The 13,880-nt window shown below is 61.6% G+C and overlaps 1 long non-coding RNA gene across 1 annotated transcript; it reads left to right on the forward strand.

The window, feature by feature from the left end:
- Positions 1-7,558: 7,558 nt before the first annotated feature.
- On the forward strand, positions 7,559-10,376 carry LOC130860503 (uncharacterized). Its single transcript, XR_009055451.1, has 2 exons — positions 7,559-8,220; positions 9,002-10,376. It is a non-coding gene; the product is annotated as an uncharacterized LOC130860503 (long non-coding RNA).
- The last annotated feature ends 3,504 nt before the right edge of the window (positions 10,377-13,880 follow it).

A 13,880-nucleotide genomic window follows, 5' to 3' on the forward strand; every position in this document is an offset into this window, starting at 1 on the left:
CATGACCATGAGCCTGGGTAGCAGTGACATCCCAAAGGACTCAAAGTCTTCTTCCAAACAAAGAGGTACTGCTTTGCCTCATGGTTTGCGTAGGATTTTGGTGGGCAAGAGAGCTGAGTTCTCAGCTCAGAGCTGCCCTTCTCTAGCCAGCTGACCTCACACCAGTCATTCCTCCTCTCTGAGCCTCAGTTTCCTTATCTGTGAAATGCGGATAAGAATACCTGCAGCTGTGAGGATTACGAGATGTTGTGTATGTAGAGTGCCTGGTGAATGGCACTAGTTGTTGAAACAGGCTGTCTGAGGTTGGAAGGGGGTATGTTGGAAGGGCAGGAGGTATGTGAGCAGAAGTGGGGAGTCCTGCCAGGGCAGGAGTTTGGGCCTCCAAGGTCTGCGTCTCACAGATGGAGTGCCTTGGGGTAGGGCTGGGAACCCCAGCTCCAGTACTCTCCCAGATCAGGGCAGGTCAGAGTGAGGTCAGGGGCCCTGGGCGTGCAGAGAAGAGCAGGGAGCTGAGGTTCTCAAGCAGGTGAAAGGGAAAGGAGGGAGGAAGTGGGGGCTTCTGGGAGGAGACAGGAGTGGCGGTCGCTGTGTGTTGCTGGCCACGCGGTCACCCCGAGGCCCCGTTCCATGACCTCCTTTGTCCCTCACTGCAGACTCTCAAGTCAGGCATTTCCCAAGCGGGGAAACCGAGGCTCAGAGACGTGCGATCGCTTGCCCAGGGTCACACACTGCAGGCTCCCTAGTCGGTCTGGCTCTGTAGCCTGGATTCCAACAGTCACAGCCACTTTCTTATCTTATCTGCCTGACAAGGTTGTGAGTGAAGCAGCGTGATCTCAGAGGGATCCCAGACCCTGCCACGGTCTCCCAGGAGCCCTGAGCTCTAGGCTGGCAGCTGTCCAGGAGACATCGCCAGGGCACCAGGGACTGGGGCCCACGAGAATTTGCTTGCGGTGGGAGCAGAGACCCCTGGAATGAGGGAGTGAGCGCACCGTCTCAGGAGGCTTCAAGTAGAGGCATCCTGTGTCTCTACCAATGGACCCCTACAGCTGGGGAGCTGGAGGAAGGTCTGCTGGGAATCTGGAGGCATGGCTCATAACGGGGCCAAAACTAGCCAAAATGCTTCTGAAGTTCCTTCTTTTCATCTTAAAAGTTCCTACAGATTTGTATTCTTTTAAACACGTGGGCTCCTCCCCACCCTTCTTTTTGTAAGTTTCCACTCTCGGTCTCCACCTGCGTGGATCCTCCGCGCGGACGCGGTCCCTCCGCGGGCCGTGTGTGTCTGGGGCCTGCACTGCGAAGCCCAGGCCCTGGGCGCCTGCTCCGGTTTGAGAAAGTGCAGGGGCAGTGAGGTCAAGGCCGTGCCTGTGCTCACGGTCCAGGGCTCTCCCGTCTCCTCTCACAGACGTTTGTCCACCGCAGCCCGACTGTCCCCCTGCGCGTTCTCAGCATGTCTCGCCCCCCACTTCGTGCCCTGAGAGTCCTTGTCTGCCCGTCTTCAGCCCTCTCCGCAGGCCCCTCACGTCCCCAGATGAGGACTCACTCGACTTGGGGCATTTCTGTGCCCATTTGAAAGAAACTGAGGCCCAGAGCTGAGAGGTGCTGGGCCTCCAGGGTGCACCACGAGAAGAGCTGTTGGATGCCCAGGTGATCCCTGGGCAGGTGGGGTGCCTCGGCCCGGGGAGAGGGCACCAGATCTGGGCCCCAGCCGGGGACGCAGGAAGGAGGAGGGAAGGTCGTGGGGCGCCGGGGGCTGCCGCCTGGCAGGTCCCTGTGCCCAGGGTAGGGAAGTTTCTTATTTCTCCTGCTCTGACTTCCCCCTTTGATTTATTATAGCCATGAAATGCTCGACTCTCTTCTCTTTTCCTTGCTGTCCCCAGGGCTGGAGGAGCACAGCCCTCCCAGGCACAGGGCCTTGGCCTCGTTGGACTCCCACCTCCCTCCAAAGGTTGAGCCTCAGGGGCCAGAAATGAGAGGTGAGTCAGGGCAGGCAGGGTGGGACGAGCAGGGGCCCCAGCCCCCAAGGCTCCCCCGGGCAGGACCCCAGGGGCCGGCCCAGTCTCGGTCGGGAAGGGCTGGGGCCGGGCGGAGGGTGTGGCAGGTGTGGACTTGACGGCAGACAGCTCCCTGGGGCTGTGGGGGTGGCGGGCTCTGGGCCAACGGCCTCACGAGGCTTGCGGGTGGCGTCCTGCCGGGTCTGAGGGCCGCGCGCAGGGTCCTCGGACGCTCCCCACCCGGTGGGAGCAGCGGCTTCTCTGTGACCCCTGACCCCGCATTCGGATCTCACGGCGGCCAGAGCCGGCCGGGCCCGGGCGTCTGGGGACGGGGCTGAGGACCCCGAGGGGGGCTGAGGCCCGAGCCCGGCCCTCAGGCTGCTTAGGCCCCCGGCGGCCGCCGCGCCGCGGCCTGGGCCCGGCCGGTGAGGGCCGGGGCGAGCGCGCCCGGCAGGCCCGGCGGCGGGCGCGTCCCGGCCGCGGCGCGGGGCCTGTGGTGACGGGGCTGTTGGCGTTTTGCAATGGCCGGGGGTGGGGAGGCCGCGCACACATGCTTCCTGTGGTGACCGGGCGCTTCCTGTTTTCTCAGGCGCCCGACTCGCTGCTGCCGATGTGGAAACCGGGGCAGCTGCGGCCCGGGTGGCTCCAGGCCGGGCGCCCCGGCCCTGCCCAGAGGGGCCCGAGCGGGCAGCGGGGGGCCCGCGCCGCCCCCCGCCGCCGGCCCCGTCCCGCCCGCTGCCGCCCGCTGCCGCCGAGGGGGCGTGGCCAGGCGGGCCGGCGCCCCAGGCCAGGCAGGGGGGCGGGGCGGCCGGGGTCCAGGGCCGGGGGCGCCGGCCTCCGCTCTGCCTCGCTCGCGGGTGCCTCTGGCCACCCCCGGCCCGCTCCCGGCCTTGGTTCCCTCTGCCGTGCGGGGGCCGTGGCACCCGCGCCCTAAACTCCCTCGCCCGTGTCTGCCCCCGTTCCGCCATCGCCTGGGGGGGGGCGCGGCGCAGGCCTCGACAGCGCGGGGCCCGCAGAGACGGCGGGCGGGGAGGCCAGGGCCCGCTCTGGGCCACCGGGCGTCGAGGGCGCCGACGGAGCGGGCGGGCGGCGGGGCGGGGCCGGAAGGACGGGAAGCGGGAGGAGGGTTTTGGAACCCCCTTCGCTGCGGCGCACGTGAGGCGAGGGTCTGGTGCCCCCCACGTCCCTCTGCAGGGGAGAGGCGTCGGGGTGGGGGCAGGGGTGCCCGTGGGCTGTGCTTCAGGGCCTCGGGGCGGACAGCACCTGCCCCTCGCCTCAGGGGCCTGGCGCCCCGCCATCGGGGTCCGGCCTCAGGATCTGGCGCTGCCTTCTTCCCGAATGTTTTTGTTTTCTTTTCAAGCTGCTATTGCAAGAAGGGGAGGGGACGTGACCTGGCTTCTTGTTGCGTTCGCGGACAGCGTCTGACCTCTGCAGGAAGCGTTTCTTTGCAGGAAGGCTGAGGCCTGAGCCCCCTGGGAACGGACGGGTCCACTGACTGAGTTCAGCCACCCGCCTGGCCCAGGAGGTTCTGAGGTACCCCCCTCACACGTGGCTCCCCCAACCCTCGAGGCCTGCCCATCGTGGACCGCCAAGACTGGTTCCGGCCAAAGAGGCCTGCAGGACCCGAGGGGCCATCGGGCCCGCTGGGCCCCCGCCGCCCCGCCCCCGCCTTGGTGCCTGGGGTCAGCCCAGTGCTGAGTTGGCGGCCGGGCAGCTGCTCCTGCCCACGGAGGCCCAGTTATAAATAAGCCCAGTGTGGCCAAGTCATCAAGTTCTGTCCCAGCTGCATTACCTCAGTGACCACAGGTTGGGCTGCCCAGAACCGGGCCCCCCAGAACCCGCCCGCCCAGGCCAAAGGCCGGGCCGGCCTTCCTCGCCGCGGGGGTCCTCGGTCCAGGGCTGGGGCGTCTGCAGCTCCCGGACCCGGACCTCCCTGGACCCAGGCCGCAGGAGGGGCGGGGCCCATCCCGCCGGCACGGAGCCGGCAGCTATTTACACACCGAAACCGGGAGAAGTGAAGTGGCTGCGGCCAGAGCGGCTCCAGGCCCCCCGCCCCCACTCCCACTCCATCCCCAGTGCCCCACCCCCCCCACGGCTTCCTCTTTCCTTCCCCACACAGCTCCCCGGCCTCCCCCTGCCCGGCCAGCTCTTTCTGGACACCCTGCTGGGACCTCACGGTGACCCCCACCCCACCGTCGCTGGCCTGAGGCGGGTCCCCCTCTACCCCTCGCCCCCAGGACCCCGGCCGTCCGGGCTCCTGGGAGCGACCCCCCCGGCCCCCCGCGGGCCCAGCCCACTCTGGCCTGCCCAAAGCACATTCCCACAGTTCTCAGTTCCCCTTCGTGCCTGGAAAAGCTCCAGCACCGATGGCCACTGTGACGCTGCCTGGCCCTGTCCGGGGGCAGCGTCTCCGGGGCCCCTGACCCCCACAGGGAGGGGGCAAGGAGTCTCGGGTGCCGTGCTAGAACTTGGGGCGCCTGGGGCCTTCAGGGGGCGTGTGTCTGGACGGGAGGTCCCAGCCGTGAGTCTCTTCCAGTTGGGTTTCGGCCTACTCATCTGGCCACGTGGGTCACAGGCGCTGGTGCAGCTCCGCGCGGAGCCGGGACAGGCGGACCCTGGGCCCGAGGCCGCGGCGCACCCTGCATGGGAACTGGCGGGCGGCATGAGGCCGTGGCAGCGAGCTGCTCCGGGGGGGACAACAGACAACATAGGTAATCCCCGCTTCTGATAGTAGACGAGCTCCCTCACCACGGAGCGGAGGGAGTCCTTTCTGTCCCCAGAACAAGCCTGTCCCATTATCTCCATCGTAAATGGACACCGGGGCTCAGTTCCCCAGCAGAAGCCGGGGGAACGGGCTCTCCATGCTGAGCCACACCTCTGTGCCTTGGCTCTGGTAGTTCCCACGGGTCGCAGGCTACACGGCTAGAAAGGGTCTGGACTGAGCGTCAAGATTTCCTGACGCCCAGTCCCCCTTTCTCTCCGACTGACGGCCGCTTGCTGCGTCGTGTCCCTCAGTCCCTTTCCCGGGAGGACAGAAGTTTCCCGGCACCGTGACAAGGCAGGAGCGGGGCTGGCCCGAAGCTTGCGGGGAAGGCAGGCCCCGGACAGTCGAGTAGCCAGATGGGCTGTCGGTTGCCCAGGGCCCCCTTGCCTGCCCCGAGGGAAGTCTCTGCCTGCCAGTCCCAGCTGAAGCAGAGCCCTGGCCCGAGCCCCCTTCAGGCACGGCCAGCTGGCTGCGTGTCACCTGACTTCTCTGAGTCTCAGAACAATTGTCATTCCACAGACACGGAGCACCCCCTCAGGGCCGGAGCACCCCCTCAGGGCCGGCCCTCGGCCGGGTGCAGGCTGTCTCTAGGGCCAGGCGTGGCCTTACGAGTTCCTGAGGACTCCCAGAGGGAGATGGAGGCTGTGGGACACCAGGAGAAAGCGATGAGCGCTTCCCGGGGTGAGGAGGGTGCCACCTGGGGTGGGATAGGACAGAGTTCCCCAGCAAAAGTGGGGGGGACGGGCTCTTCATGCTGAGCCACACCCCTGTGCCTTGGCTCTGGTAGTTCCCATGGTCCAGTCAAATGCCCTTCCTTCCTCTGGGCCCAGGGAACTCCTATCCATCTGTCAGGGCCCATGGACACACCATACATAGCATGAGCACGCCTGGCTTGGCCTGATGTCTTCTCACCTCCCTTTTCCCACCCAGGGCCTGGGCAGACCCAGAGGCCAGGCCTCCTCGGTCACGAAGCCCACACCAGCCCCACCCAGGCAGGCATCTGCTCCCAGGCTCGAGCCCCCGCCGTCCTCTGCTCCGAAAAGCACCGTTTCCCTTTTCTGGGTGACCACACGCCTCGCACAGGGAATTTCCATCTCCGCCTGTGGAGCCTCTGATTCACTCAGGCCCCTCATGCAGTTAACTCCTTCCGGGTCCTGCACCCCGGGCTGCCCTCGTGCCTGCCCGGGACCCCCAGGCAGCCTCAAACGAGCCTCGGCCCGACAGCCTGGACATCAAGTCGGCCCCTTGCTCCCTGACCCCCTCAGGGCCCTCCCGACCCCGTCTCGGGCGCCGAGACCGCTGCCCCCAGGCTCCTGGCACACAGGCGGGCGGCTCTGGGCCGAGAGCACGGCTCTGGGGGAAGAGAGGGCTGGTGCAGCCCTGATTCTGGCCTTTCCTGCTGTGGGACCTGGAGCAGGATAATTACGTGCCCTGAGCCCCGTTTCTCATCTGCAGAACTGAGGTGATCGCTGTCCCGTCGCTTTGTTGTAGAGATCCAGCGTGCCGGGCCCACGACGGGAGCTCAGTAATGATGATTTTTCCTTGTTTGCAAAGGGCCCCCCCATCCCAGGCCCTACTCTAGACACGGGCCCCTTGCTCCGGCGGGCCTTCCCCTCCTGAGAGGAGGGCTGGCTGCTCAGGCCGGGAGGAGGAGCGGGGCGCAGGCAGGGCCAGGGAGGGCGACGTGGCCGTCTCGAGGCTCTCCTCCGCCGGCTTCTCAACTCCCCACATTTCTCAGTTTTCCCAGGGAGGCCTCAGCGAGGCCAGGGGCAGGAGCCGCAAGGAGCTGAGGGCTGCAGAGATCCTGAGCCCTCGGGGACAGGCCCGAGCCTTCCTCCTCCCGAGGGCTGCCGGTGGGCACGTCACACGTGAGCATCTCGCGTGCCCAGTGAGGTGCCCCCATTTTACAGATGAGGACGCCGAGGCTCTGAGACGTGCCTTGCCCTCAGCCACGCAGCAGACAAAGGGCAGGGATAGGTTTCAGATCAAGGTCTCTAGAGCCGTACTCCTAACCCCCACGAAGCTCCGTAAGCATTTGTGGAGGCCCATGAGGGAAAGGTGCACCAGCTGAAACCCACTGTACGCAGGGGAAGACTCACACAGATCCTCTCTCTCTGCCCTCTGTACCATGCTGGGGCTGGGGCTCGCCGGCCCCTCCACAGAATGGAGGCCTCTGAGCCTCGGGGAGGGGAAGGACTCGCCCAGACGTGGCACAGCCGATCGTGGGGAAGGATCCAGGGGCACTTGGATAGAAGAGGATGGTGTCGGGGCTCCACGGAAGAGGGGTCCTGGGGGGGGGGGAGTGGCTCCTGTCCTCAGTGAGTGAGCGGGCGGCGGAGGGGGGGCGGCGCCCGTGGTGAGCAGGAGGAAGTCGCTGTGGGTGGCGGTGGGTTTGAGGTGCCGGAGGCTGAGTGATGTGGCCGGGAGGTGAGCGCCCCGTCTGCAGGTCTGGTCAGCAGGAGACAGGGGCTTGGGGAGGGGGCAGATGAGATTCAGGGCATGGAGGAGGCCAGGCCGCTCTGGAGATCGTGCCTCCTGGCCACTGGGGCCGGGGAGCTGGCGCAGGGTGTGAGGAGGGACTCAGCTGGGCTGGGGAGAGTTGGAGGTGAACTGGGAAGGGAGTATCTGGGGGGACAGCCTGGAAGAGGCAAGCCCTCAGAAGTCGGAGGGAGGCCTTTGGGTGTGGAAGGGGGTGGGGCTGTGAGCAAAGGCCGTGGGAGGTTGAGAAAGAGGTTCTGGGAATGTTGAGTAGTGTCTTCTGGCTGGAGGTGGGGGTGGGGCTGGTCCACTTGGGGTGGGGGAGGGTGGAGAGGCTGGCTGGGCTCCCGGGTGTTGGGGCTCCGGCACAGCCTCAGAGCTTTGGGCTCCAGCCTGTGAACAAGCCAGAGCTGAGGACCGTTTTGGGGCAGGAAAGCACCCACGGGAGAAACTCGAGTTGGAGGCAGCAGAGGAAGCACATGCCCCAGGGCGCCCGAGAGCAGCAGTCACCTCCCACTCCCAAGCCAGCTGCGTGTCCTCGGGCAGCCCCTCGCCCGCTGAGCCCCGTGACCTTGGCCTGTAAAGTGGCACTGATCGTAAACTCACAGGGTCACGGGAGGTGGGGTGACTTAATGCCCATCGGTCCTTTCTCCCGGCCTGAGGCGCTTCATGGGCACCTGGTACCACCCGGGGCCTCCAGCAGGCCGCGTTTAAGCCTCGCCTGTCCCTCGACCGGCTGAGTCGTGCGCCCCTTCCGGGCCTCAGTTTCCTCAACGGTACCACGGGGATAACAGCCCCGACTTCAGATCTGAGTAAGAAAATGAACTCTGCAGTGCTGCTCCTGCTGTCCCGGAGTCAAAACCAAGCTCTGCAGAGCACACGACGCGTCCCCCAGCGCCCTGCTGGACCGGCCCCTCACCTCGCCTCCTCCCCCGGCTCTGTTCACACCGCCCGTGCTGGTCCCCCGGCCTGGAGCGCCTCTCCCAGGTATCTGCCTGGCTGGCTGCTCCTCTTGCTCCAGGGCTTGTTCGGGAGGCCTGCCCTGCCCACCCTCTTGCCACGGCAGACACCCCCCTCCTCCCTTTCCTGGAGCACTCGCTGCCTTCTCACCGACCCCGCACATCCCCTGCCTTCCCTGCTCCAGAGCAAGCCCCAGGAGGACAGGGTTCTTTGCCTGTTTGGTCGCCTGGCCCATAGAGGCCCTGAGCAAATATTTGTTGGCTGTCTTAATGCACCGAAGAGCCAGCCCAGCGCTCTGACCGGGCTTGGGGAGCCTCTGCCAGTGTCTCAACTGTGAGAGGAAGTTGCAAGACGGCCCTTTCTGTCCGCGGGCTCAGCGCTCTTTGGTCAGCTCTCGGAGGCCTGAGCTTTCCCGCAGGCCCCGGTCACCCCTCGGGGACCGGTTCCCAGGAGAGGAGGGGCTGCTGTTCTCTCCTCTTACAGCTCTTTTGGGCTGAGGTTGGGGAGGGGTGAGGAGTCGTGCCCCCCATGTGGACGCAGCTTCGAGGACCCAGTGCCCACGCTTCCTGTTGCCTGCCCTACTGTGTGGTTGCAAAAGCACCCGGCCTGCCCCACCCGCCGCCCAGCCCCGCGGGGGCCAAGGACGCCCGGCGCTCGGCCACCCGGGCCTGCCTGGGCCCCCCCCCCCCCCCCCCGTCTCTGCAGGGCCCAGCCCGACGCGGGCGCCCACGCGCGCCGTGGAGAGGGGACAGCCCTGCCACGCGCTGCTGGCAGGCGGGTAAAGTGGTCCCACTTTTATCCCGGACAGGGTGCCAGTGAGTTAAGGTAGAACGCTGTGCCGTCTTCAGTGTTGCTTATCGTTAGAGGACTTTTTATTTCCATTTCAGGTAATTTCTGATCCTGTTTATGCGTGTCTGCAGGCGGGTGCACAAGGGTTTTTAGCTCAGGCTGCATTTGGGTGTGGCGATTTTCTTTTTGCTATCAATCGCTCAATCATCAAAATTAGACTTGGAAAATTAAATACAAGGAAAGAATGTATAGCATTTTAGGTTTTTTCCCCTTGAACATTTACTTTTGCAGAAGGAGGCCTTTCTCCTATATAGTTTTCATTTAGAGCAGAAAAATGTTTTGTTCTTCACTGTTGAAGGATGTTTTTTAGAGACAAGCAAACGTGAAAGCATGAGAACTGCCACCTGGAGCCAGCACTGCCGTCCATCCAGCCCAGGAAACGACCTTTAACTCAAATCTTCCCTCAGCTGTTCCAGTGGACACTCACCTCTAGCTTCCCCAGGGTGGGGCGGGATGGGGGGAAAGCACTGCTCTTTGACCCAGTATTTCAACTTTGGGGAATTTATCTGAGACATACACTTGCATATGTGTAAATTAGCAGATTGTACCGATTGCAGTATTATTTGTAATAGCAAAAGACTGGAAACAACCTGAATGTCCATCTGTAAGAGACAGGTTAAATGACTTTTTAAACAATAGAATACTACACAGCCATGAAAACAGACCTTGGTTACGTGTGACAGCGTAGTGGGAAAAAGGAAGCAGGACGCAAAAGAACATTTACGCTATGATTCTCTTTGTATAAAGAATAAAATCTGTTAAGGTAAAAACTAAACTATATTGTTAGAGATGTTTACATAAGTGGGAAAACTATAAAGAAAGCGAGGACATAATTACTGAAAAAGTTAGGACAGTGTTACTTCTAGAGAGAGGGAGGGCGTTTGGAGGATGCTTCTCTAGGGCTGGCAGTGTTTTTATGTCTTACCTGGATGGTGGCTTTATAATTATTTTTTAAATTGTACATAAGTGTTTTGTGCAGTCTTTTGTATGAATGGGGTCTCTCATGATGTAAAACTATCACAGTCCCCCCAAACAGTGGAAACTATATAGTTATTAAAAAAGAACAAGACAGCTCTATGTGGGTAGGCATGGGATGGATTTAGGGGGGAGAAAACCAAAGAGAAGTACGGTGTGTTTAATATGCTACTTTCTGGGTAAAATTAAAAAAAAGAATATATCTGCCTCTATGCTTTTGTCTGCTTAGACTATGTCTAGAAAAATCCCAAGAGTCAGGAAACAGGGAACTGGACAGTTGTTTCCCTTTGTGTACCTTTTGGATTTCATACCCTGTGCATATATTACCTATTCAAAAAATAAAGTAATTGTTAAAAACTGTTTCGCCTCTCATTCCCTGGAGCGCCTAAGATTTTTGGTGTCAAACCAATTTCTTGCCCTCAAGAAATGCAGAACCCAGGCCAACGTGATGCTCCTGGTGACCTCCAGCAAGTCGGGGAGCCTCGCTGGTCCTGTCTCCTCTGCTGCAGAAGAAGGAGGCCCGGCCTGTGCTCCTCTGATGTCCGGCTGCTGCCCGGTCGCCGCTGTCCTGTCTCCTTTCTCCCTCCCCTTTGCCTCCCGCCACTACCCCTGCCCTGTTCTCTCTTTCCTGCCTCCCTTCTCTCTAGTCCCTTCTTTGACTCTTTCTCCTACTTTTTTCCCTTTCTTTTCCTCTCCCGTTCTGGCTGCCCTTCCTTGCTCTCTCCACGTGTGGCTTCTCTTCCTTCTGCCTCCTTCCCCTGCACTAGGATCCAGCCCTTCCTAGAGCCTCAGAAGGCGGGTTCACACCCCAGCTCTCCACTCACAAGTGGTGTGACCCTGGGCGCGTCTCTGACCTCCTGGGCCTCAGTGTAACAGACGGTTGTCCTGGTTACGTGAGAGCACGAGGGTGGAAGCACTCGGCACAGTACTGGGCCCTCAGACAATGATGTGCCCCCCGTTTAAGAAGCTGTCAGCTCTGGGGCTGTGGGTTATCAGACCTTCCCTGCTCTGCGCAGAATTGCTTAGAATCTGGGTCCTACTGTTCCAGAGGCTTCGGATAACATCAGGTCCCTAGGAATTCGAGTCTCAGGAAGAGGCCTCTGGTGCACTTTGGGAGGAGGGGCGGTGGGAGGAAGGATGGGGGGGACTTGCTGTGCGAATGGACACGGGACGCCGGAGCTGCACAGCAAGGGGGAGTCAGTTCTGCCTGTTTCCATCGATCTGGGGCCGTGGATCTTTTGTGGGTTTCCTCACCCTGGGGTCCTTGGGCTTGGCCAGGCTTGGGACAATGGAGTCTCTTTCTCATCTCGAGGCCCCTTGAGACTTAGGGCTCAGGCACACGGAGCCGACCTGATCTGTTGCCTGCACCCACAGAGGGAAGCACCACACTCCCTGCTCTTGATTAACCGGCCAAGGCTGCGCCGCCGCCCCTGGTTGAAACCCCGGCCCCCAGACTCGGTACCCAAGGCTCTTTTCCTTCCTGCCCTGTCTCGCTTCCAGTCACAAGGGTGGCAGCTCGCCGCTCCCTTGTTCTCTCCCGCATCCTTGCCTCTACTCAGGCTGGTTCCTCAGCCAGATGTGCTCTCTCCCTTGTGTGCTTTCCTACTTGTGGCTCTGACCTGACTAACTGTTTGCCAATGCACCTGGCACCTCTTGTGCCCCTGCCTCCCCAAGAACCATACCAGCTGTTGTCTGCTTACGTGTCTTTCTGCAGGCCTGTGAGCTCCTGGAGGCCCAGGGCATGCATCCTTCATGTGCGTGTCCCCTTACCAGGCCCAGCACATGGGAGACCCTCAAGAAAAAGTTAGTGATTTGGACCTCCCTAGTGGCACAGTGGTTAAAAATCCTCCTGCCAATGCAGGGGACACGGGTTCGAGCCCTGATCTGGGAAGATCCCACATGCTGCCGAGCAACTAAGCCCGTGCGCCACAACTACTGAGCCTGCGCTCTAGAGCCCGCGAGCTACAACTAGTGAGCCCATGTGCTGCAACTACTGAAGCCCACGCGCCTAGAGCCCATGCTTCGCAACAAGAGAAGCCACGGCAATGAGGAGCCCGTGCACCACAACGAAGAGTAGCCCCCGCTCACCGCAACTAGAAAAAGCCCGTGCGCAGCAACGAGGACCCACTGCAGCCAAAAATAAAATAAATAAAAGAACAAATCTTTAAAAAGAATTTTTCTGTTAGTGATTAAATGACTGAACGAGTAGATAAATAAGCATAGAAACAAAACAAAGCAAGACAAGAATGGATGGATGAATGAACACAGCAGCCAGGACCTGGTGCTCCTGCAGCGGACCCGCCCCCACGTGCATCGGGTCAGCGGGGCGAGGCCTTCTCAGTGGGAGAGTGGGACAGGCATGGCGCGGATGCCAAGTCGGCCCACCCCTGTCCTCCTCTTGGGGAGGGGCCTTGGTCAGGGTCCCAGAGAGTCCTGAGGACCAGTGACCTGGACGTCTTGGAGAGTCCCAAGTGTGGATGCAAAAAACTCAGTGAAGATGCAGGTGACATAGATCTAATGGTGAACCCAGACCTGTGAATCTCTGGTCTTTGCTGCTAGTGAAGAAACACTTGGGCATCTGGGGTTCCACCGACAGGGAGAAGGCAGGCTAGTCTTAGTGAGAAGGGGACATAAAGCAAAGGGTTAGACTGCACAGGGAAGGAAACTGAGTGCTCAAGAAGCTCCCCCCCAGAGAAGTGGACTCACCAGAGATCAACGAATCAAAAAACGCCTCTGTTCATTCCTCTGCCCTCCACACTAGACCGGGGACTCCCTGAGGCAGGCATCTTGCCCAATATCTTTCTTTTCTGCCAGCACTCAGCATAAAGCCTGAAACTCAGTTAACGTTGGCAGGGTGCACAGATGGATGGAGGGAGGGAGGGAGGGGTGCATGGCTGGCTGGCTGGCTGGCTGGCTGGGTGGAGGAACGGGCCAGTGCAGGCACAGGTTGATGGCTGGACGTACAGTGGATAAACAGACAGAAATATGGGTGAACAACAGACGGATGGCTAAGTGCACACGTAGATAAACAGACGGGTGGATGGACGATAGACTGACACGTAAATGGATGAATGAATGAACAGCTGGGTAAACGGATAGATGACGGCATGGCTGGCTTGATGGGTGAACAGGCGCATCGACACACAGACAGATAAACAAATAGATGGGAAATAGATGAATGGATGGACAGACAAGAAACGTTTGTAAACTAGGAAGACTAGATTGAGATTAAGGCATTGGTAAGGGGTGGGGAAACTGAGTAATCTGGGCTGGGAAGAGAGCACCTAGGGATTTGGAAGAAGCGGTGGTCCTTAGGAAGCTGAGAGGGGAGGGTGTGAGAACGCTTCTGGTGGAAGGGACGCTGGTGGAGGGAAGGAGAACGCGGCTGCGCTGAGGAGCCTGCCCCGGGCCCAGCCCCAGGCTGGGTGGAACGCACGGGCTGGGGTCCTACGGGCCCAGGAAGAGCCGGGCCTGGCAGTCTGCGGGATCACAGCCCTCAGCCAGGCAGGCGGATTCCAGGCCGTGGAGGCCCCAAGGGCCACGCTTAACAGCTCTGACCCCAAGGAAGTGACTGTTGGCCCCTGAGGGTCTCAGGAGACGTGGGCGTCTGTGGGGCTAGGGCTTAGACAGTCTCCGCAGGGCCCGGGGGCAGCAGAGGCCCCCCGCGGGTGGAGCCCGCCTCCCCCCTCCCACTCTTCCTCCCCACTCCAGCCCTCCAGGCCGCCCCTGACAGCCCCAGCTTCCCCTGGGCAGGGGGCCTGGCCCCGCGGCCTCCCCGGCCAGCCCCTGGAGCGCCACCTGCCCCGGCGGCCAGAGACTTCCTGTAGCGCAAGAGATTTATGCAAACGGGCTGGGGTGGTGAT

The sequence above is a fragment of the Hippopotamus amphibius genome, chromosome 9, assembly GCF_030028045.1.
Source record: "Hippopotamus amphibius kiboko isolate mHipAmp2 chromosome 9, mHipAmp2.hap2, whole genome shotgun sequence".
Classification (NCBI taxonomy): domain Eukaryota; kingdom Metazoa; phylum Chordata; class Mammalia; order Artiodactyla; family Hippopotamidae; genus Hippopotamus; species Hippopotamus amphibius.